General features: G+C 50.4%; 1 long non-coding RNA gene across 1 annotated transcript in view; it reads right to left on the reverse strand.

Annotated features, from left to right (window-relative positions):
- Positions 1–19,272: 19,272 nt before the first annotated feature.
- The window catches only part of LOC121098716, a 99,558-nt gene continuing 94,642 nt past the window's right edge, over positions 19,273–24,188 (reverse strand). The window contains exon 5 of the long non-coding RNA XR_005831331.1: positions 19,273–23,018. This is a non-coding gene — a long non-coding RNA (uncharacterized LOC121098716). The remainder of the gene's footprint in view (positions 23,019–24,188) is intronic.

Genomic DNA, 24,188 nt, shown 5'->3' on the forward strand with positions numbered 1-24,188 from the left:
AAGCGGCAGAGGGGATTCAGCAGACTCACAGCCCCGCAGGCAACCAACTGCCTCAAAATTTGCAACCCCCTCTCAAAGCCAAGACTTGCAAAAAACCTGAGAACAAACAGCGCTGGGCACTTTCAGCGTGCCTTCTAGCCTAACCCCTCGTAGCTGCCTGAAGCTCATCCTTTGCCCCTCTGCAAAGCCACTCGCCTTCGCCCATGTCTTGTGCCGTAAGTGGGACCGCTTGCCCTGTGAGTCCTGACCCCGGGCGGGATGGGCAGTGCCAGGCCAGCGCAGCTGCGGCAAGTGATAGGCAGCTACTGATCCCAATTACACACCAACTGACGAGCAACATTAATGTATATATGCAACAAACATCCTGCAACAAACCAGACCTTTGGACTGCAGAGCAGCTGCGTGCACCTCGAGTGCTCAGAGCACAGTGGCACAGCAGGGAGCCAGCCCCCTCCCCTCCTCCCGAGGGGTATCTTTCTGGAACAGCAACTTCAGCCGCAAAACACAGAGGCTTCTGAAATGGAGAGAGTGTGAAAGAATATAAAGAATCTTTACTTCTGCCTGGAAGGATTTTCTGAATGTTTCTCAGCAGCATCCTTGCAGGGAAGGGGCGGCTGGGAAGAGCTGCAGGGCTGAGGAAACATTTCCCTAAGACTGGCTGAAGAGGTTAAAGCAAACTTGGGGCATTTCTGAGCCATTTAACATGCCATGCTCCCGCCCCTCCCTTGCCAGCAGCAAATCTCCTACCTCAAGAGCCTCAGAGAAATTCCTGTTTTTCCGAGAAACATGACAGACGTCAGCCAGCACTAATGTGGCTCTGACAGAGGAGCAGAAGTCACGAAGAACACGGCTTCTGCTTTGATTATGTCTGAGCTGGCAAAGGGGAAATGGAAGAGGAGAAGGAAGAAGATGTGAAAGGAACATTTTAAAGGCCATGGGCGATGAGGCAAGTCAGGAGGAATAATAAGAGCCCCAGTCTGTATTAGGACTTCACTTACAAATAACTTGGGGAAGGCAGCTATGAGATCAATGTGATTTCATACCCGATTAAACCGTAGTGCACAGAGTCCTGGAGGCTGCTTATAAGCACAATTTCTGCTACGCGCCGCTCCCAGATGTAACGCTCTGATAACATTTACTAATTATGTGTTTACTCTCTTCAAGTGCTTTCTCAGCGTAACCGGGCTCGGGCGCGACCGGCGGGCAGTAAGGTGGGGGTGCCCGGTGTCCCAGCTCCCCCGTCCCCAGCTCGCCCTGTCCTGGCCGGCAGGGAAGGAGCCGTGTGCCGTCCCCAGCAGCGCACGTGCCGCGGCGTAAGCGAAGGTGGAGCAGGTAAAGCAGCACTGCCGGCGGCCATCGGCGGCCTCGCTGGCTGCTTGGAGGCTCCTGCTCAGGGAGAGGACATGTGGCTCTCCCTTCACATTCAGCATTTCAACAAGGCAGAAAACAAGAAGCAGATTTTCACAGGTGGGTTTTTTTTCTGTTTTTTACAGAGCCCTCTGCCAGCTCTGGCTGTCCCAGCCCAGCTGTCCTGGAGCCTGCTGACACGGGCTCCCACGGATGAGAGGCAATTAGGGGTTAGTTCAACATGAGCGTGGGGAAGTGAGATCAGAGCTGCTCATCTGACATTTCTCCCCTCCCACCCCGTTTCCAGGGAAGGCCTAGAGCAGACATGTCTCTGGTTATTGACTTTCAGAAACCTTTGACATTCACAGGCTCCAACTTTCATGGGGAAGGATTTCAGCAGCATCTTATTCTAAAATTGCCAATGTAGATCATCTGCAGCCCTCGCTCTTCATCTGACCTTGGAGTGATGCCCCCAGCCTAGGCAGCCGCACACTGCTGCTGTCCCACCCCCTGTGTCCCCACTGCCTTCCCCTCCTGCCGATAGCTGGGATCCCCCCCTCCTCGTGCCTGGGTCACCCGGATGCCCCAGCCACCTCCTGGCACTTCCGCACACATCGAGAGCGGGGAGGGGGCTGCTTTGTCCCACCAGCCCAAAGTGCAGCTGGCGGGTCCTGCCATCAGCCCTCCCCCGTGCTGGCTGCCTCTGGGTGCTGCCGGGATGGAATGCATCGTGCCTGCAGGAAGGCACGGCGTGATGGATGGGCTGTAAGGGGTAGATGCTTTTTAACACTGTGGCCTCTTGTTCTGCTCCTCACAAATAGGTTGTGCTCCTGTCAGACCTCGCATCCATTAACCAGAGGTGCTGCTTCCCCAGAGATGAACTCAGGTGGATGCACACCCTACCAGGGAACGTGGGGCAGCAGCTCGATGGTTTGCATTTGAAAATGGGCATTTTTATGGGCAGCAACCCCACGCCCCCAGCATCCGCTGCTGGGAGCGATGTGCTGGCACCACCACTGGCTCTGTCCCCTGCAGCCCCCCCTCCTTGCAAAGGGGATATCACCAAGCTGTGCCAGGCTGTGAGGAGCATGCTCCCACTGCCAGCTGAGCCTCAGAACTAAACACTATCAATAAATAATGGCAATAACAGCGAGTGCGAGCTGTGTGGGGCAGGAAATGTCACCCACAGCCACGCCTGGGACTGCTGACACGGTGCAATGCAGTTGCTAAAGAACCGCTCTTGGCGTGCCTGCCCCTGCTCCTCGAGCCCCGGGCTGTATCAGCTCGTCTGTCAGCAGCACTTGCTGACGTGTTCAACCATCCCCAGTTAGGAAATGAGACCCTGCGAGTGTAACACAGAAGGACATGGTCACTGCAAAGAACCGTCAGACATTAACAGGAGGGAAATCAAGAGCCCGTCCACGTGCACGGTCCACAAAGAGATTATAAACACAAGTTCAACAGTAGAGTCAAACACCAAGAGCATATTTAGTTTTCCTCTCTCGGGCACTTGCCATTTTCACAATGGCAATGGGTGTGTGTATGTGGAAAATATCTGAAAACAAACCAATCCACAACAGATCTGGGCAGCAGTAAACCCCAAGGCTGATATTTCTTCTCTAGCATGTTTAATAGCACAAAGGCAGAAGGAAGCAGCAGGGCCAGATATTCAAGAATATTTCTTACTCTTCAGATTTAGAGCATAAAAAATTAATACAGTGACTGGTGAAGATGACTTTCCTTCTACAGATGGAGGAGCAGAGGTGCAGCAGGATGGCTCCAGCAAGATGTCAGTGCAGGAGATGGAACGCAAGGGCAAGTCTTTGTTTAAATATGAACACCGCAGGGAACAGGCTAATGCATTACAGGTAGCTGTGAGAAACACCTGGGGAAGACATGGGGTGACTGTTTCAATCTGGTAGCTGTAAGGTTTTAAACTCTCTCATTAAATGCATATTCTTTTCCCGGAAAGCATAAATTACCCTGCACTTCAGCAAAGTCACGGTAGCATTAAAGCTGCAGGAGAGGAGTCAGGCTTGAGCCCTCTTCCATGGTTCAGGAAATCACTGGTTCATGGGGAAGCAACTACAGCATCAAACAGTGCCGTGCACCAGGGAGCTCGAACTTCTTCATGGGTGATGAATTGCGTCTTGGATGCTGCTCCAGAACTTGGTCAAGTTCTCATTTTATTACATCTGCTGAGAAAATACAGCTGGGGTTTTATTACCCAGGAAATCCTTTCTCTAACACATATAATAGTTTATTGAAAAAATGACTCATTCAGTTTAATAACGAGAGGACACTTGTGTGGCCACCCCGATTAATTCCAGGCCAACCTGCCAGCATCTCAAAGTCTTTGCTAATTCAGTGCTGAAAGTCCCTGGGTTTGCTAGTGTGCATGCAGAATTACGCTGGCAGCTCTGCTGCAGCCATCTGAAAGATCTTCCTGAAACCCCACCAGTACAAAAGGGAGCTCAGAGGACAAATTTCCATAAAGCCAACACAAGTGTATCTAAGGGCTCCTGCTGAAGCATCCAACTGTCCCTACGAAGCAGCATGCAAACTCTCCCCCAGTGGTGCTGAACATCTCTCCTGTCACTGGCAGAGAGGGGGACAGTTAAGGAAGATGTCCAAAAGGATATATGATATTCTGATGGTATGTATAATACTGGTTGGAACTGAGCTAACAGTGGCTAATGGAGATTTCTGCTCCACCCAGCACAGAGGGAAGTAGCTGTGCTCTCTGGTCAAGATCCTTCATATCGCTTGTGGGTGATTATTTTTGGAAGTGATGCTCCCTGTGTGTTATCTTCCATGGAGAAGACAGGCCACTTGCTGCCCTAAGGCGACCAGAGAGCTCCGAGTGCTGCATCCTGCCAGCATTTGGAGGCTCTGTGGGTGGCTTGCTGTGTCCTGCTGCCCACTAGCCTGTCCCTGGCACCCAAGGAAGGATTCAGAGCCCTTTGCCGGCACAAAGCAGGCACTGGTTGAATACTCTACTGTCCAGACATCGTTTGGTGCCTGGAGCATGAGAGTGGCTATGGCTGCAGCCCCGTGGAGGGAGCTTGCAGGGACTCCATGCTGCCTATCAGCCCAGGGCTGGGGGGGGGGGGGAAAGGAAGAAATTCAAATGGGGAGCTGCTGGCATTGATGGCTTCACTGTTTCTGTTTTCTTGGATGAAAGAAGTTGTTTTCCAGGCTTGGCTTCGTGGTCTCCAAAATGACAATGTGCTCCGCAAGAAGAAAGGATGTTTGGGACACGGAGGCTACTCAATAAACCTCGGCGGCAGCTGCTGCCAAAAGCCAAACGCTCGTGCAGAGAGCAATGCTCAGCCCTGCAGCACGGGGGCACGAAGGGAACTGGCCTGATATTATCATGCATATCAGGCTTGCTCACATTTAGCAGATTACTTTAGAATTTGCATTCAGGCAACATGAGTTGAAATAGCAACCACAAACTTTATCAGTCTAATATATAAGGTGATTTGCATAATTTCCTATTTGCATGGGGCTCCTACTTAATTTCCCCCCCCCTTGTATGATCAAATATACCTACTTCCAGATGAAACATTTCAAGTTTAGAGGATTAAGCTGCCTGCTAGAAGTGACAATACTTGACTGCTTGTTATCTACAAAACCAACTCCAGAATCCCTGCAAGCTGAAAAAGTCTCAGCTGTCTCCTTTTTTTGTCACAGGGAATCGCATCATTACCACTTCTAGGCTTTGAGAAAGAAGTCTCATGTAATGCCTGCCCAGGACCCCCTTTTCTCCCCCTCTTTCGGTGCCCGGGCCACACATAGACGTAGTTGGGGATGCTGTAGATCACAGAAAGCTCAGATGCATCTACCCAGAGATCCCAGGTTTGATGTCCAAGGCTCCCAGTTCCCACAGGGGTGCAGCATTGCACCTTCTGCCCAGGGGAATGGAGCTGGTTTTTCTCTGCCAATGCTTCAGCTCCCTCTCCCTCCGGCAGAAATGGGAATCAAAGCACATCTGAAGGAAAGCAGCTACTGGGAAAGGAGCAGCTTTGTAGCTTGTCTGAACGACACAAGTTTTCAGCAGCAATGAGTACTAAAGGACTGGATTGGTAGCTAAGATAACATCGGCTCTGCTATTCTTTGGAGGGCACAAAAGAGATGCATCATCCCTGTCTACCTCAGTTTCCCCACACCAAGAACAAGGATGGTGGTATTGGCCAAGACTGCAGGAACAAGGGCATTGCCAAGGTTAATAAATAGCAACTTGCAAAATGCTTTGGACTGAGCTCCTCCAACCACAGACTCATACCCAACGCCCTGCCCAGGAATACACCATTTCCACCAACCTGTCACCTAATCCACGGACCCATCACCAGTGTGACTCAACGAAGCATTCAGCTTACTGCTCGCTTGAGGAGGGGGGACTCCTCAGAGACAGCAGTGCCTGACAGCTGCCAGGTCAGCAAGGTGCCCCCTGCACCGAGACCACCGCCCTTGCCGCCGGCCTCCAGAGCCTGCACGGGCTCTCCATCTGCGCTGCCCGAGTGACAGAGACTAAATGGCTCTTTGTCTAACAGGAATTAATATTTAACGCAGGCTTCTTCACACCTGCCAACACTGGCTGGACAGCCTGCCTTTTCCTTCATGGGCAGAAAAGCCTACATTGATCCGCTGCTAAAAATAGGATCTCCGAGGTTCAGAGGCAGCACCAGCAGCTCCCCCAGCAAGGCTGCGAAAGGTTTCTTGCATCTGTTTTCTGGCAGAGGCCCACAGTATTTTTCTGGTACAAGGGGCTTTTTACATGTATCACCAAAGAACAGAGCTGCTATATTTAGCTCTAATAAGCATATTTAATTTCCTACTGCCTCGTTTCAACTGTTTTGTGCAACTAGCATGTCTGAGCACGTCCCTGGGGACCAGGTGAGGATCAGCCCCGCACCACCGGCCGGGCTGAGCTCGGCACTTTACAGCTGGTTCGTTTCCCTCGAGCATCTGAACTGATGCTGTTCCTCTCGGCACCACCAATCCCCGGGGTTCAGTAAGGAACGATGTGCCAGGCTGCCCCAGTCCTGTCTGCATCAAGGACTGCCGAGTCCCCTGGGCAAGGGACCCCCCACACCCCCTGAGTGCCCCCGTTACTATCTGGGGCAGCAAACACTCCCGTTGCACAAATAATTAATCAACACAACATCAAAGGTCGTTCATTTGAAGGTATAAAATGCAGAGTAAGACAGTTCTGTCATTCTCAATTAAAAAAGAGCTGTGGGAAGAGCAGGAACAGTAGAGCCATTTCCCAGCTGGAAATGCTGCGGTGCAGGGATGAGTTGAGCTGGCCCTGCCCTGCCGCAGCTCAGCTCTGGCTTTGCTGTTCACCAGCATCATTCCTGGACCATGCAAGAAGGACAAAGTCATGCCACGGGTCCCTCAGAGTTCAAGGTGGTCAGCCAGTGTGGCACAGAGAGAAGATACACAGCATTTCCAGAAGTCTTTTCTGCTTGATTTCAGGAAGAAAAAAAAACAAAACAAGGGAAAAAAAAGCACTTGAGTAGACGATTGGCAAAAACTCTACAGAAAAATACCTCCCACTTGCGAGGAGCTGGAGTGTTAGGGAGGACTGGGAGTTCTGTGTGCTGCAGAGGTGGGGATCTGAGGGTGACAGATGAATTCAGCTTCACAGGAGCCACCTGTGAAGGTGCCAGCAAACTGACCCTGGGAGGTGTGTGGGTCCCTGGGGCCGAGGGCATCATCCTGCTCCTGGTGCCCGAGTAGAGGAGCCTTGCTGCACTGCTCCTGCCTCTGAGCTAAACCACTGCTACAGGAACAGGGGTTTTTTGAATGTTTTTTGGGAAGAAGACTCTGTGGCTAATGAATGCTATTTCAGTACCAAGAGATGCTTTTGCCAATTTCCTGCGTCTGCACAGGCCTAGCAGAGAAGAGTTAATGCCTTTCAGTTTAGTTAGCTTAAAAAAAGAAAAAAAAGTGATTTCCAGCAACACCAAATGTAGCATGCCTCCTTCAGGGCAGAGAGGCTGAAATGTGCTGGATGCAGAATGAAAAATGCATCTGTTCCGGTTTTGCATGAGAGCTGCCGTGTGCCATTCATTCCCCACTGTTCCCATTGCTCAGGGCGCATGGAGCCTTCGGGGGAAGAGCAGGGGAGCTGGCAGGGAACGGGTTAATTTGGGCTTCACACACACAGGTGCACTGTGCGTTTGATCTCTAAAAATCAATTTCTCCGAGCAGTCGCGTGGGATGACCGATGGCACGACACCCCCGACCAGCGCGGAGCTGATGCCTGAAGGTTTGGAGCTGAGGAGGTTTATGAAACGTGGCCAAAGCGGGAGGAGGCTCTCAGCTCTGCTTGTGTGAGGTGTCAGCAACACCAAGGCCAGGCAGGAGCTTTGCCTGGCACCGAGCAAACCTGCCCTGCCCAGGCCCCCGAGGGTTGGAGGAGGGGGGGGTGTCACCCTGGGGTGGAGCTGCTGGCAGGGCTGGATGTCTCCAGGTGAAGACGTTGATGCACGCAGGAGATCTGGGCAGAGTGCAGCGGGAAGGATGGAAGTAGTTGGTAGAAAATTTGGATGCTTCTCTCTTGTTAGGAGAGCGTTATAAGCTGACCACTGGATTAGTTTAACTGGGAGCACTGGGCATCCTGTGCACCAGGCAGCCCTAACCCGGCAGCTGACCTGCTGTGTGAGAGGGATGAACCAGTTCGATGCCAAAGCCCTGCTGCGGAACTGGGGCACGTGTTCTTCAGACAAGCTAGGCTGGACGATTTTAAGAATTGAACTAATTCCAATTCTTGACTGATTTATTCCTATCCTGGAAGCAGGCATGGAATTCCATATCAGGGACATGCACTTTCTCCCACCAGCACCACCACTTTCTCCTTCAGCAGGCAGAGGCTGGCAGAATCACCCTGTACTGACCATGATGGACCTTCTATGGGCAGAAGGCTTCAGAAGTGGTGTCACTTCTAAACTGCTGCTGCCATTAGCTCACAACTGCACTGGGCTGTACTTCCCACCAGCATCTTCGTAGACGGAGGCAGCATTCAAAGCAGGGTCCAAGTTCACGTTCCATCCATTATTGATTGTGGTTGCAAGGGAAGGGGGTGCAAATGCTTGACTGTACTTTATGCAAGAAGCAACGTAACAGCACACAGCACACAGCACGCCTGCATAACTCACTGTCAGGTCTGGGCTGCAAATACAGATCTAACAACTAGACAAATAAAGAATATGGGCTGTTTATAGCTCAGTCCTTATCCTGCAGTCATCAGTATGGCTCATTAGGTTTATGAGACAATCATGTCTTCTGCTACCCTGGCCCAGAACCTCTGAGTAATGGCTTGCCGATGCCAAGTAATTATAACGATGTCTTGCAAGTGAAGCAGAAACAACCAAGTAAACTGATTTAAAGCAGTTAAATCAGGCTGACTTTTCCTTGAGCTCAGTGTCTTTCCAGTGTTCTACCTCTAACTTTATATGTCCAGACCTGTGTTTTATTAGATATACTTGTTGGCTTCCCATGCTGGAGACTTGAGGAGCATTCTGCTTTCAGATCCAGCGATACATCAGGCTATTCCTCTCCCTCTCTCTGTTACCTGCCCTTTCTGCTATGCCTTCGCTTCAGGCATAAGAGAAGGGGAAGGAAGGAGTACACAAGTTACACGCTGTCCCCAGAATGACTGCAGGGCATTGACCCCAGACATCCCCAGCCCAGGCTGCTCCTCAACCCTCTTCCCCATGCCACAGCTCACTGCACCCTCCGTGCGCAGGAGGAAAGGTGAGAGAAGGAGAAATGCAACAGAAAACCCAGCACTTCTGTGACTGCCAAGAAGATGCCTCACTACACACGCTGCCAGCCTCCCCGGCACTGCTGGAGTCACTCCTCCTTTCCAGCTCTCTGCCCTTGGTCCTTATCTTTATCCTGGGTGCAGGAGACCAGCCTGTGCATTTTAACATCATGCTGTCGTTCTTCCAACCCAAGACATGAGCATTTAGTTTGGCAGGGAATACTCTTACAACAGTGATGGAAAAAGGTCAGTGGCACATGTGTTTTGATTAGGACACGGACTCCTTCAGAAAAAGCCATTCCTCTGCCAGTGCCTTGGCAGTTCAATGGCTTGGCAATGAATGGGGGATGCTCTTGGGACTCAGTATAATGATTAAAGTAACAGCAATTACAAGAATAACGCTATTAACCAGGGTAACGGTGCTGTGAGAGCAATGCTCTTCTCGACAGCAAGCTGCTCTCGCAGAGATGCTGGTCCAGCCCATCCCATCCCTTCCCCTTCGAGGGCTGGGTCGGCATCCCACAAGCAGGCAGCTGCCCTGGGCTCTGCCGCAGGCAGGTGTAGCACTGCCTGCCCACAGCAGGGCCTTCTGCTCTTTCTGCGGTCTGCTGCGCCCCGTGCCTGGTCTGACACAACCTGCACGCTGGCCCAGCCTCTGCTGCAGAGGTGGCTCATACCCCCACGCCTAGGAAAGGCAACGTCTGGCCCACACGTATTCTGCTGTGGTGGCTGATTTGGGAGCAGCCATTGTCTGTGAGATTTGCAGGCTTTCAGAAACCTCACATCTCATTGGAAATATTTTTGGTATTTTATACCCCTTCTCATCTCGGTTTCTTTTAGGGACACAGCTACTCCAAGCCCTGCAGCATCCACGGGGATCAAGCTTGCTGAGCCCCTCCAACCCCCTCCGACCTCCTCCTCCCTGCAGCTCCTTCCCTGTGCTGCTGTAGCCCTCACTCGGGTGTTTGCCCTATGAGTGGTGGAGTGTTTAATTTCATCACGAGCTGGATGCTTGGCTTAATAGCCAAGGTTAACTCTTTTATCATCTCCTCCGAGCAAAGCGGCCCATCTAGCCACTAATAATGTTTGATCAGAGAAGGGTGGCTGTTAGCACAGATTAACCAGCCTCAGCCGTGCTGGGCAGAGCCCGCAGAGGCGGCTCAGGGATGAGGGTTTCTCTCCCTGCGAGCAGCAGCCCATGTATTTTGCTGTGTCTCTGCAACCCACACCGCCCACTCCTTTCTCACATCCATTCCCCCGTTCCCCATCCTTCTCGGCTGCCGCTGGGCACAGCTCCCATCCCCCCAGGCATCTCTCCCACCGCTCAGGAGACACCAGCTCCTGTGGGGCTGATAACTGTTCTGTGGATTGCCACTGTGGCAGGGCTTAAACGTTTGCTGCAGACAAGCCTCATCATGGTTGATTTTATTTATTGTTGTGTAAGTGTATTTTAAAATAAAACAGAAAGTGAACAAATAAACTGGGTGACAGAGCTATAAACCCTGTGCCTGCTCATTCACTTGAAGAAAAGCCTGCCTCAACTAATTAACCTGTGCAAGCCTTGTGCTGTTCATAAACGAGCCATGAATTAATATTGTATTTTTTCAAACAGCCAACACACGCCACTAAATCTTTATTGGGCAGCAAAAAAGAAATAGCTCTCCTTTCTAGATTAGGCACAACAACAAGAGGCTGAGTTCTTTAGACGAGAATGAAATATTAGAACAAGTTTTTTCCCTGCTTTTGCTGCCTGTGCTGAGCATGTCTGGCCTGTGCCGAAGGAGCAAGGTTTGTGCATGTGGAAGGGGCTGAGCTGCAGCCCCCCCGCCACGGGCGTGGATTACAGAAGCAAGCACCAAGCCACCGGGTTTCTGCACCAAATCCCCAGCGTGAGGATGGATTATGCTGTGCTACGGTCTGAGAACTGAGGGCTTGTTCCGTCCCACAGCTGCAGGGACGAGAGCGCGTGAAATGGGTGAAGGGAGCCATGGATCTGTGGGGGCGGGGGAGGCTGGTCAGGAGATGCACACGGAACCTCGAGGAAAAGCAAATCACGGGAAGCGTCGGCAGAGGACACGCGCCGGGAGCGGGGCTGCTGGCTCTGCACAAGTGCGCGCAGAAACATCTGCAGGCTTCTCTGTCAGACAAGCCCTGTGCATTTACTGGTAATACACACATAATGGGAGACTTCAAGAAAGAGAGAGGGGGCAGAAACACAAATCAAGGAGTAACATTTTTGAAGGAGAAATTATAAATTGCAATTTAATCACATAATCACTTTGACACTCTCAAGCAAGGTAATTTCTTCCCTTGCCTCATTTCACCCACTTGGCAAGATGAATCTTAATGAATAATGTCCTATGAATATTTAAATTTTTGATCAATTTGAATTTTTTTCCTCATATCCCTACCTGCTGGATGGATAAATCAGTTCTCCCCGCTTTTCCTCTTGCAAACATACAGAGAACAACAGCTTCTCCTCCGACTGCCATCCTCCCCTGGTTTTTTTTTTTCCTCTCTTTTTGGCCAAGCAGCGGTCACCGCCATCACCCACCCTCTGGCAGCTCCCCAGGGCTCACCCAGCAGGTGAGGAGCCCCTGACCCGGGACCAATGACCCCAACCCTTTTCACCTAATGAATCACCCGCCGGCTAAGGGAAACTTCCTCAAACCAGGAAAACTTTGCAGACAGACAAGCAAATTGATTGCTGAGAATTGCAGATCTTTAATGTGAATTGATTATCCCTAATGGTTTTAAAGCAATTTAAATATAACTGGATTGTTTGGGCAAGAATTTGGCGTCGAGAGGGCAATAACAATCTCCTTGCTAACGAGCATTGACTGGCAGCATCTCTGCGCCTGGGCAATGGCTGCGCTGGGCTGGGGGGGGGGGGGGGGGTAGGGGTCCCTCTGCCAGCCCTGCAGCTTTCATGGCCAGTGCGAGCCCTCTGGCACCTCGTCCCTTCACTACACAGGGACTGACGTGCTGGGGAGCTGTGGGATCCAGTGCAGGCTTTTAGGAATTAGCTGGACACATCTGCTAGGGCTTGTTAAAGAACAGCTGACCACCTCTCAGAGCAGAAGGAATATAAATAAATAAATAAATGCCCTAATCCCTGCCTATTTTGTTTGCTGTTTTTCTTTGTCTCTCCAGACTGTTTAATCAACCTCTGCCTAAAATTATTGAATTAGGAAAATCTTTTCCAATTTAACACTGGTTTCAAGCTGGAAACCGGTGCCCTTGACCGCACGGTACAATCCATCCACACCACTGCTGCTCCTGACAAGCTGCAGTGAATAACCAGACTGTGCTGAGGCAATGAGAAACACAGAATGGACTTTAGCCTGAAAGCCGTTGGATTTGGGTTTCTTCATGTTTGTTCTGAGGACTGCTGAAATCTTCGGTCTGAAGGAAAAGCTGCACTTCTAGCTCAGCCTGACAGGGTATTTTCTAAGCTTGCTAAGTAAATGTGGCTCCCAAGGAAATGCTAGAAAAGTTATTGCAGCTGCACTCTGGGATAGTGTAATTTTGCCTATAAATGGGTTCACACAAGAGAAGCATACTGAACAGGCTGGGGCTTGAAGCCTGCTTTGGAAGTGGTGAAGGCAGTTTGTAGAAGCCAGGATGCTCTGCTGGGTGCTCACTGTGCTGTACGTGGCAGGATGGGGCAGAGCAAGAAATCACCATCCCAGCACACCAGCAGTGCCTGCCCCGGGGGAGGAAGGAACGCTGCCTCCCCTCAAAGGGCTGACAGCAGGATAAGTCAGAGCAGAGTCAAATATTTCGCAAAGCAGCGCACAGCCATCACCCCCAGCCCATCCCCTCGCTGCTCCATGGGCTTTCCCGAGATGCCGAGCAAATGTTGCAGCGTGTGGCCGCAGGCAATGGGACAGACCCTTCCCCACAGCCTCCAGCTGCACAGGGCTTCGTGTGCCACCTCACCAGTCCACGGTGGGCAGTGACAACCTGTACGTGACACCGAACAGGCTGTGGGGCAGCAGGGGATTGGGAGATGCTTTAGCATCAGCCACACTACAAGCAGTAGGAGAGGGGTGTAAGGACTGAGAGTTTAGGAGCCATCAAATAAACCCAGGAGAGCTGTTATTGTTCGTATTGCTGGGTGGGTTATTGCAAACTACTCTGCTCCTGACAGAGCTAAAGAGAGACTCCCAAGCAAGCAGTGCTCCGAGAGCATCACAACTTATGTACTTGTGGTTTTGGTCACTTGTTTTACCAAATTAAATCTCCAGGCAAATTGAATTCCAGGAGCTTTTGTCCACCTTTCACTGGCACGTCAGGAGTGATAACTTGCCTTTGGCCAGAGATCCATGTTTACAGCACCCAGGAAGGCTCCGGTGGGCTCTGAAATGCAGCTTCTGTAACCGTGGCCTTGGTTAAACTCAGTATCCTGTTCCTTATGCCATTTCCTAGCACATAGGTGATTACTGCTTAATGCAATTTGTGCTTTCTATAAATTATTCAGAGGAAATCTCAGATTACAATTTATGAATGTACTGCAAAAGATAAACATGAAATTTAAGGCTTGTTTCTATTGAAAAGTAAACAAGCTGCAACCCTCATGGGGAGATGGCACGTTAAGTTCCGTGTTAGAGCAGATGGGATCTTACCCCACCCTGACCCACTTCTCCCAGTCACCTCCCTCCTCAGTCCACTTTGCCAGTGGACTCGACCACCCATCTCGATCTCACAGGACTCGTGTTTGCTGCCTTTTAAATAGCTCATGCAGAATGAACTACATGGGCTTCACCACCTTCGGGTGAAATCCCTGAGCTATTTATACAGAATCCTGGAATACTGATTCCCTGCTAGCTTCAACTATGACCCCAAATCCCTTCCCCAAATACCAACCCTCACCTCAGAGAGGCATGCAGTGGAGCTGTAACGGGGGCACAGTGTTTCCCACAGCCTCCCACACACCAGTAAAACCAGTCCGAGTCTTTGTGGAGGATGGGGCTCCATCACTGGGGGTCCCTGCAGATCAGTATTATAGATTGCAGCCGATGAGACGGAGGAACTGAGCTGCACGATCTGCCCGCAAAGGGCAAAACATCCGAGAGCACCGGTGACGGCTGCAGGAGCCCTCACATCCCCTGCGCTGCGCCTCCTCCTCCAGCTGAGCTACAGCACGGGCACCGTGCGCAATACATCAGCGGAAACGCTTCACTTGAATTCATCACCCAATATTCAAATCTGCTAACTGTTTGAGCAAGCGAGAGGCTTTAAGGGTGGTTGGCACATGCCTGTTTGTTTAATCTGTTTATTAAACCTGACAGTCAAATGCCTAGAAATACAGCTGAAATGCCTCCGTGAATCAGAGGGGAGAAGAAAGCCTGAACACCGTGGCACAGAGGGCTTTCGGGCTGAGCTTGTGTACAGCAGATCACCAGAAGGAGAACGGAGGACAGCGACGTCTTAGGAAGCTGCACAGACTCTGAAACGCTGTGATCTGTACCTGCCTCTGCCCCACATTCCCTCTCTGCTCTTGGGAGGTTGTTAGCTGGGATCCCGACTCTCTTGTCTATGTAATGTGATGTCTTAGAGCCTGTCCTTGCCCTGAAGTTCTTACGGTGTGAAGTGACTTCTCGCACACAGCAGCCGTGCAAGGAACTGCTGGTCCAGACCAAGCTCCCAGGCTGCCCTGAACACCAGTAGCTGATGCTCATAGCACTCTGCAGAGCATGCAGATGTTTCCCCATTCCCTATTCTTCTCTTCTTTTACTTTAGAAATAGGCATTCATTTACTAGGTCCTAATTCATCCCTGCATTAAAAGCAGCCAAGCCATTGGCATCCCACATTCATCATCCCTCTGGTAGCATCTCCAGGCATTTCATCAGAATTTCTCAAGCAGCACAGGGAAGTGAGTGACAGTTTATAAATAGAGTTCAGTCCCTTTAAGATGATCAAAGGGAGAGACAACGGCATTTTATCTCTCTCTGATGTACTTCAGCACAGAGTTTGTCTCTGATGATGAAGATCCTCAAGCTGCCTTCTGGAGTGGGCACCAGCAGAAAACAGATTGCCTGGCGGAGGCAGCGTGAGCGGGAAGGCAGGAGCACTCGGGCGGCCGCAGCGGGCAGCGACTGGGGCTTCGTGCCCCCAGGGCCGGTGGCTGCGGACCTGGAGTTGGTGCTGCCGCTGAGGGAGAAGCGGAGCAGCCTGGAAGGAGCTGGCCATGCACGGCACCTCCTGGCTGCAAACTGCCGCGGCCAGTTCAATGACCCGATCTTGTCAGTGCGTGAAAGTGAATCCAAAGGAAATGTGTTTTAAGCAATACGTGACACGGCACTTTCTAAGGCCATTATCATGTTTGATTACTCTGCATTTAGTATGAATCAAGGTGACACAGTCCCTGGTGGCTCAGCCCCACTGACACCGGGTGCAGGGCAAGCCAGAGAGAAGCACCTGCCTGCAGACACTTCCCCTCATCAAGGAAACAAAGCCTGCAGGCTGTGCTGATTTTCTGCATTTCCACATTTCCCAGGTATAGACACAGCCAGAGTGAGTTTGAACTTATTACAGACCTTGCTTGTAACAAACCTGTTCTGAAAGGCCAAGAAGGGACCTCCAGGGCCCAGAGCTGAACCCCTCAGTCTATCAGCTAGGCCACGATGCCTCCTCTATGCTAAGAGCAGTAAACATCACACACAGAAGCCTTTAGAAAAAAAATCACTGTGATGTACTGGAGAGCAGAACATCTCAAATGGGTGTTTCTGATGAGCAGTCGAGAAAGGAGCACTTGGCCAGGGACAAGCAGAGCTTGGGAGCAGATGAGGACAAAGGGGTGTGGGAACAGGAGGGAAGACAAAGAGAGAGAGAGATGTCTGTGCGGGGAAGGGTGAGATTCAAATCACCGTACAATTAGACAAGCCATTCCTGCTGGAAATGAACACACCACTACAGCAGCCCAGGCACAATCTACAGCAAATTTCGTCAAAGATACCTAAAATTCGGCAACAGGAGAAGTCTCATTATAAATGATTCACTTCAAGCAATTATAATATTAAAGAGAACAAGCAGAGAGGTTGCCCTAGTGTAATTTTCAATTCTCACACACTTTCTAATTATCCAGAACTTTTGCGTTATCTCCCCAAGCCCTTGGGATGCCCCATCTCCCCTGGCAAAGTCCAGGGCAGAGGCAACGCCAGTGGCTGCTGCGACTGCACCTTCATCCCCCAAACCACACCACTCATGTTGTTGACAGAAACCCCCTTTTACGAACAATTAGATTCAGTGTCTGAGGCCACCTTTGGGCCCCATTGCCAGGATCTGCTGAGCAGCTCCTCACCCAGAGCAGTCCAGCCCCAGGTGATGGAAAGCAGCAGGTACCGTGCTGCAGGACACGCCTGAAGGGTAATAGAGGAAGCGGAGTCATGTTTTGAGACAACCCACGCTTGCAAAAGGTTACTCTCCCTCCGGCATTTTCCTAGTGGAAGTCACAAGACAAGTGTCTGAAGTTCACAGCTAAGCTGCAGAATTAATACTTGGCTGCAGTTGCTCATTTGTTTGCTTGATAGCTTTAAACGGCTGAGGGTGGAATTGAAAACAAACCCGCTGGAAAAGCCTCCCCATCTCACCCACCGCCAGAGCACCCCACGGGCAGCTGCTGGTGCAGAGGGTCCCTCTCACACATTGCACATTGGAAAACTTCACCGGACCAGCACACAGGACGGGTTTAGGCTGGGCTCTCAGCGGACAATGACCCTCTAACAGGGTGTTGCTGGCTGCCTGCTAACCACAGCCCCTCCTCTGGCTCCCCACCACTGCACCATCTCTAGAGCATCTTGAAAATCTGCCTTCCTGGGCCAACACCTAACAAAACCGTACAACAGAGACCAGGCCTGCTGTTTGTAAATGCAGCTGTTGGAAAGCCATTCCAGAGAAACCAACACATTGATAACTAAACAATTCAGCACATTTTACAAGCTGATAAAATAGGGGAACCTCGTTTCCCCATATCCCTCGAATCCTAAGGCCCTCCCGTTAGCGGGCTGGGGACATCCCTGCCAATTCCTCCCCTCCATCCACCCAGCCCACCTCAGCAGGACCAGTGCAAACACCTCCTGTTCCCACAGCATCACATTGGAGCCGGCTGTTGGCTTCCCCTCCTCCTCCTTCAATTATCCTCACAGTTTGTATCTCCGAGCTCTTCCCCGTGACCTCTGCCTCCCAACATCTATCTTTCTCTGAAGCTTATACTAACATTAAGTTAGTCCTACACAGGCTTTGGGGGTGAGACATACTTCCCATCTATGAAAATTTCAGCATGAATTTATCTCTGTGTTATTTTAAAGCCTCATCAGCACAGTTTCAGTGCACCGCTGCTGCTGCTGCATGGGATTGTATCTCTCTGAAGTCATGTTAACTTTGGCGCCTTTGCTGTGCGTCTCCTCTCCATGCCCGATTACACCCTGTCTAAAGGATTTTTCTTCATTTGCAGGAGCAGTGGTACTGCTTAATGAGGGATACTGCGCGCTGCCGTCCCCCGCTAATGGGAGTCACTTCATTATAAGAAGGGCCCTTCTTTAAGCTACGGCTTCATGCTACGCAAAGACCTAAATCTTACCACAAGGATTTTAATTTGGGATTAACCGATCAGGAAATTAGATCACTCATTACATCAATCATTCTACACTCCCTGGTACTTCATGCTCCAGATAGCTTTGCTGCAGCGGGGTGGCAGGAGCTGGGTACCAGGAACTGGGATGCTGCTGGGAGGGTGGTGCTGCCGAGTGGAGCAGGGGTGGCTGGCAGCAGATAACCTGAATCCTGAAGTTTTCTCTTCAGAGGCTGCCTGCCAGCGGCCAGTGCTTCCCTCTAACGCTTTTTTAAAAAAAAAATATCTCAAGGTCTGAGCCTTTTCCATAACTTGTATGCCGTTACTTAACTGCTCACTCTTCAAGCTTTACTTTGGAACCAGTACTATTTTGCAACACATGCCTTTTCTCTTTGGGATGAGCTTATCCCTTACAACTGCATTTTCTTATTTATGCAAGTAAATTACTCAGAAGAGTAATTCTGTGAGACTGGGTGAAGTTACCAACATGTGCAACCGCTTGCAGATCATCCTTGCTCATAAAATAATCTGTTTCCATGAACGCTCCTGCTAGCAAACCGGCTCCCTAACATATTCTTAGCCCAGAAATGCAGAAGAGGCATAGACACAGATGAAACAATTTTCTAAGACTTAAGAACCACAGTAAAGTTTCTTCATACTTTCAGCACAGATAAAGATTCAACATAAATCTTTCTTTAAAAGCTTTTGAACTTACTTTTTTGCTGGCCAAATCAGCTTAGAGTCCAGCCAAGCTCCACTGCTCCCAAGACCAGCCCCTGCTCCCCAGGTGCTGCTGCTGGCACTGAAGCCCTCAGCCCTCCCCTCATGCTTGGCAGCTGGTTTAAATCAAAACCAATTAATAATGATCCTCCATATTCTGCCATTGTTTGGTGTGGGGTATCTTATATGGTGTGATTGCTTTTTATTTTAAAAGTCGGGCAATCCTATATCTATGGAAGAAAAGTACCTTGTGCTGATACTGTGAGTCCCAGACACATAACCTGATTTACACGGTGAGTCATCCTGACAAGCAGGTGTGGCTGTTATGTTACTTGTAGATGGGATTTCTTCTGAACTGCAAGCTATTTCCAAAAGAAATCCAAGTGAAATATTTACATGCTACAAGCAGTATGTGGGAATCCCTTGTCCATGGTCAAAACCAGTTTGTTATACTGGTAAAGCAAATATACTGGTATATACATAAATATTTGTGTGTATGTCCCTGCATATACAGGCATATGCACGCATGCAGACATACACACACCCTATCTTGTAAATTCTTGCTTTTTACTTTCATTTCTAGGGCAACACTTAATAGAAGATGCAACATAATAGAAGCCGGAGCTGGGGAAGCCATGATATAGCCAAAGTCCCAGAAAGTCAATTACACTGGAGGAGAGGGTGACGATAACTAATGAGATTTGCATGGAAATAACTGATCTCCTGATAAAAAGGATCACACAGTCTGTGCTGGCAGACAGTACTGAAGGGAAAGGTAAAGAAAGAGGATCAGAATACATCAGACATGGCTGCTGTAATAAGCATTTCTTTATTCCTTTGTTAGAGGCGGCCACACAGGAGACTGAACTGGTGGAGATCTGGCTGCATTCTTGCAAAAGCCATTCATTGAAAATTAATGACAGCTTAAGTTTTCAATTAAATTTTAATTTAAAGTCTGTGACTGGTGCAAATCAGCATAGTTCCACTTGTGTCAGTGATTTATGTTAGCTGAGGATTTGGCCCGACATCTTGAGTGAAAGTCCTGCCAAAATATGCTGCAACAGAGATCCTCCGGCCAGACTCTTCTGTGTGTTTAAGCCCTGAAAGGTGTAGATAGGCATGAAATCAATGTGAGTCAGGCAGTGCTGAAAACTCCATTAGGTGCCTGTCTGAATCTTCTCGTGTATAAAAACTGGCCTCGAGTTATACTCTGCTGTAAAGGAAAAAAATCCTGCAACTCCCAAATCCTCCTGTACTTCCCAGGCGGGATCTGTTCATGGCACTGCTCAGGTTCCAGATGAAGATCGCTCAAGTCTGAGGGTCTCTGCTCAAGACATCCCTTGAGTGGCTGCGGGAAGGTGACACCTTCAGCAGGGCACAAGCCTGTGACCACTGGTCTACATAAGACACACTGGGCTGTGCTGGTGCCTGACACAGCCATGGTTCCTGCAGCCAGCTCTGCCCGTGCCCGGGCATCTGCCTGCACAGAGTCTGGGCAGGATCGGGCCCATGGCATGCGTTTTTTGGTCATGATCACTTGGGGGTCAGAGGCAGGGAAGGCAGATGGGGACTGTGGGGCTTCACCTCTCTCTGATGTTGCAAAATTGCAACATTTCAAAGCGTACCTAATTGATCACTGGCATTTCATTTTGCAGAGTCTTCTAGTTACAAAGGATTTAACTCGCTTTTCTGGAGCCCCACTCCTATTTCTGCATGTTTTACCTATATTGGCATTAGACTTTCAAAACCTCCAAGGTCACTGGGATAAAATCAGGAATCAGACTTTTAATATTTGAAAAACACCTTCACCACTTTGGACACGGTATAAAGTAATTAGCCATTGAGAGACATTATATATAATTAATAAGCCATTACTGCTATATTTTAGGTAAATAATGCATTTTAATTAACACATTAATAGTAATTGTAGAGGAGCTGAATGACTGAGGTACTGGTGAGGGTGCAGGGCACTGTGCCCCCCCAGGGCTTGGGCAGCACCAACTCTGCCTAGTGAGTGGCAGAGAAATCATCCCCGCAGGTGATTTATGCTGGAGAGTATTTTGGTGTGCCCGTGGCACCGACCCTCTCGTGGCACCACCATGCACAGGGCATGGGGGCACCCAGGTTTGGGGGCCTGGCTTCGTGCTGCCGGGTTTGTGCCCAGCTCCCAGTGAGCACGTGCCGTGGGAGTGCGTGTGCGGTCCTGGAAACGCTGTGGGTTTGAATTGGGTGCTGCTGTTGTGGGGCATCTTCCAGTCGTCGTGTGAACTAAATAGAGCAGATAGAGCACTTAAGGTAACATTAGATATAAACAGCAATTCATAAATTGCAAGTGCACAGTGGATCTTTGTCTTTAAAGAAGTCCTAGTTTTAAACATGGTTTGTGTTGGTGCGAGGTTTTTTTCTGCTCTTTTCTTGCTAACAGGGAGGAACGGCCTCAAGGACATCTCTGTGGCCAGAGACAGCCATCACCTCACTGCTGAGCTGGCAGCTCCCACTCGCCGTCCTCACCTGGCGTGTTGCCTTTCACACCGGTGCCAAGTGCCACCCAGTGCCAGCAAGGGCCAGGCAGCAGAAACACGGGTTCCTTCTTAAAAAGCATCACTTTGCAGTGCTGGAGCACGGCTGGTCTGGGTCACGTTTCTAAGAGCATCACCTTAGCATCACCTAGCACTGCCAGGCAGCTGGGTTAGATGATCCTTGTAGGTCTCTTCCAACTGAACTTTTCCATTACATTCCCTTGCAGCTGGGACAAACATACCTGCCATTTCACTTTGCTGGACTTCAGAGTCTTTGTGCCCCGGCCAAAGGATGAGGGAAGCAAACCCCTGTGAGGCACACGTAGGGCTCTGTGGTAGAGGGAAGCAGGGGCAGCTGAAAGCTTCTTTCCTTCACTGGCTGCCTGCCCCTGCACCAGTGCCTGGCTTTGAGCAATGCTTGGGCCAGGGCAGCAAATCTGCCCGGAAGCCAGATGGCTTGAGGCGCTCGGTGCCCCAGTCTGGGTTGCCTCATGGGAGCCACTAAAACCATGAAAACAACCCCCAAATCCTCACCGAGCCATTTTCTGGGTGGGCATGCAAGATGCTCACAGAGCAACACATTTGGTCAGCGTCTGGCAGCAGCACATCCCGAGTGGTTGAAGGGACGAGAGTAGCTGTGCCACCACCACATCTGGCACAGCTGGAACGCTGTGTGCACAGCAGCACAAACCAGGGAGGAGTAGCAGGCACTGAAATGACATGAATCCTCGATAAGAAGCGTGTCCCTGTGCCGCTTCTGTGGGTTCATGTCTCAGTAAGTCATTCATTTGCAGGAGGTGCTGAGCTCTCCCGTGGTGGAAATGAGACAGATTCCCCCAGGAGTGAAATCTCTGTGTCGGATCTCATCCCTGCTATGAGGAAAATGAAAACGAACTGGCTATAAATAACCCGGCACCTGCCAGGAATGTTGACAAGGCAGCCTGCTCTGCAGAAGGATGGCAAACAGCGGCGGGGGCTGCACTGCACAGGACGGCTCTTGGCCCGGCTCCCCGGTGATGCTCCAGCTCTGGAGGCATTTGGTTTCAGCTCCCAGCCTGGCCCTTGCAGCCTCTTCCCGGGAAACTCTCTCCTGGGGGTCCTTGCAGTGAAGCCCAGAGCATCAAGGAGCGATGTCCCTGCACATTTCTTACCGATAACTAACACCAAGGTGCCAGCAGAGTGTTTCTAGGGATGTGTGGTGCGGCACAGCCTGGTCGGGTTCAGAAATACGTACTAATCACCACAAAGACTGTAAAAAGCCAAGAAAATTTAAAAACCAAACCAAAGCAGATTAATAAGTTTTCCTAGTGCTCCAGTTTTCCAGGCTTTCCTCTTGGTTGGAATGATATCACTAGTTGGGCTCCCCTTCTCTGCCATAAGTTAATCTGGTGTCACGGACATTGGTAAGGGGCTCTGACTGATGCCAAGGCATCCTTTGCTGAAACGCAGCCTGTAGCAAGAAACCCTGAACACTGCAAAGAGCTTCAGGGGCTGGAGAAGCAGGTGGGGTTCGGTGCGGGGAGAGGAGATGCTGGGGTCACAGAGGCTGGAGCCCTCACTCCGCAGAGTGGGTATTGACACCTTGCGCCAAAGCCCCGCCGTGACAGCGGGGCAGTCAGTGCCTTAACGCTGGCAGCAGCACCGTGGAGGAGGCTCATTGCTCCCTGGTGAGCTGGTGTGCTGGCCCAGTCCTGTGTGCTGGCCCAGTCCTGTGTGCTGGCCCAGCCCTGTGTGCTGGCCCAGTCCTGTGTGCTGGCCCAAAAGCGGAGCTGGCGTCTAAGCGCATTCCTCGTCCGTTTGAGCAGCGTCCCGCGTGTCTCCCCTCAGGGCAGCGTAGCTGCTCCGTGGCTGGCCGGGGTGGCTTCACAGCGATACCCTGTGTGTGGGTCACCTTTACCTGCTGCCTGCATCCCTGCTTGGAAACTCACCCGGTCCTCACCCTCCTCCGGCCACCAGCCCCAGCCACCATGGGGACACGGGGACAGCAGCGGACACCTTCCCGGTGGCTTCATTTGAGAGGAGGGCTTTGCAAGGAAGTTGTGAGGATTCAGTGGCTTCATTACATCCCGTTTAATAGATCTGTGGCAGGAAATTTAATAAGTTAGGAAGTTTTACACACTCTTTTTTATATTTAATGTAGTCATTTCTCAATATGCCGTTCTCAAGAGGTTCTTTTTTTCTCCTTGCTGTTGAAATCTAGCTGGATTAAATCATTATTCCTGATGTTCCACAAGTCCTGTTCTGAATATTTTTAGAAGAAAAAAGTGAGATTTCTGCTCTGGACTTTTTTGTTTATAAATTTTGCATAAATTTCCAATACAAAAGCAGCAGAAGACATTTAACTGTATCTTTTCAAGAACAGGAACAGCTTGTGATGTACAGAGCAAACCCATTGGGTTTAACAGGCTGAGAGGTTGGAAAAGAATGAAGCAATTAAGAGGAAGGAGGTTGTGGAAATGAGGGTCATTTACACTTTACAGAAAACCAGCGCAACATTTAGTTATCTCTTAAGCTGTAAGGGCTTGGCAAGTCCAAGGACAGAGAGGCAAAGGCTCTCTTGATGTGACCGCTTCCATTTTTTTCTGGGAATGATATTGAGGGTGATGACAGAAAACACTCGTGACTACAGCTTTAGCCCTCGAAGTTCATGGGTTTGTGCATTAGGCTGGAATCGTTGGTTACAACTCATTTGGTGATAGCCAGGCTGCACCAAACTTATATAGAGCAAAAGCTGAGGAGGTGTGAATCACAGCCTTCCCACACCCCGGCATCAGCAGGGACAAATCTGACTCCCACCCATAGACTTGATAATATTAATTAAGCACCTTGAAGGAAAAGTCTGTGACGAGTCCCATTTGTCAGGCTCATTTGCACTGTTCGGAGAAAACATATTGCGAGTTCATTCTCAGTGATGCTCAGAAAACTTCAGACTGAATGGCAGTGATGGATGGGTTCACAGGATCAGGGCAGGCAGTGCCAGCTTCTTCCAACCACAATGAAAGAAATAAATTGGCATTTCCCCCCTACCCTCCCCGAACCATTTCCAGTGAACCATTCACAGCACTTGTAGCCACAGTCTGGTCCCCCTCAGAGTGGCACAGTTGGGTGGCTTCACTGTAACTAACCTCAACGTGACCCAGCCTCCCGGGAGAGGGAGAGCTGCAAGGGGGAGAAACAGGCTGAGCCCCCAGGGAGGGTGGGCAGGCTGAGCCCCCAGCTCTGCTAGGGAGGGTGGGCAGGCTGAGCCCC

The sequence above is a fragment of the Falco naumanni genome, chromosome 17 (assembly GCF_017639655.2).
Source record: "Falco naumanni isolate bFalNau1 chromosome 17, bFalNau1.pat, whole genome shotgun sequence".
Classification (NCBI taxonomy): domain Eukaryota; kingdom Metazoa; phylum Chordata; class Aves; order Falconiformes; family Falconidae; genus Falco; species Falco naumanni.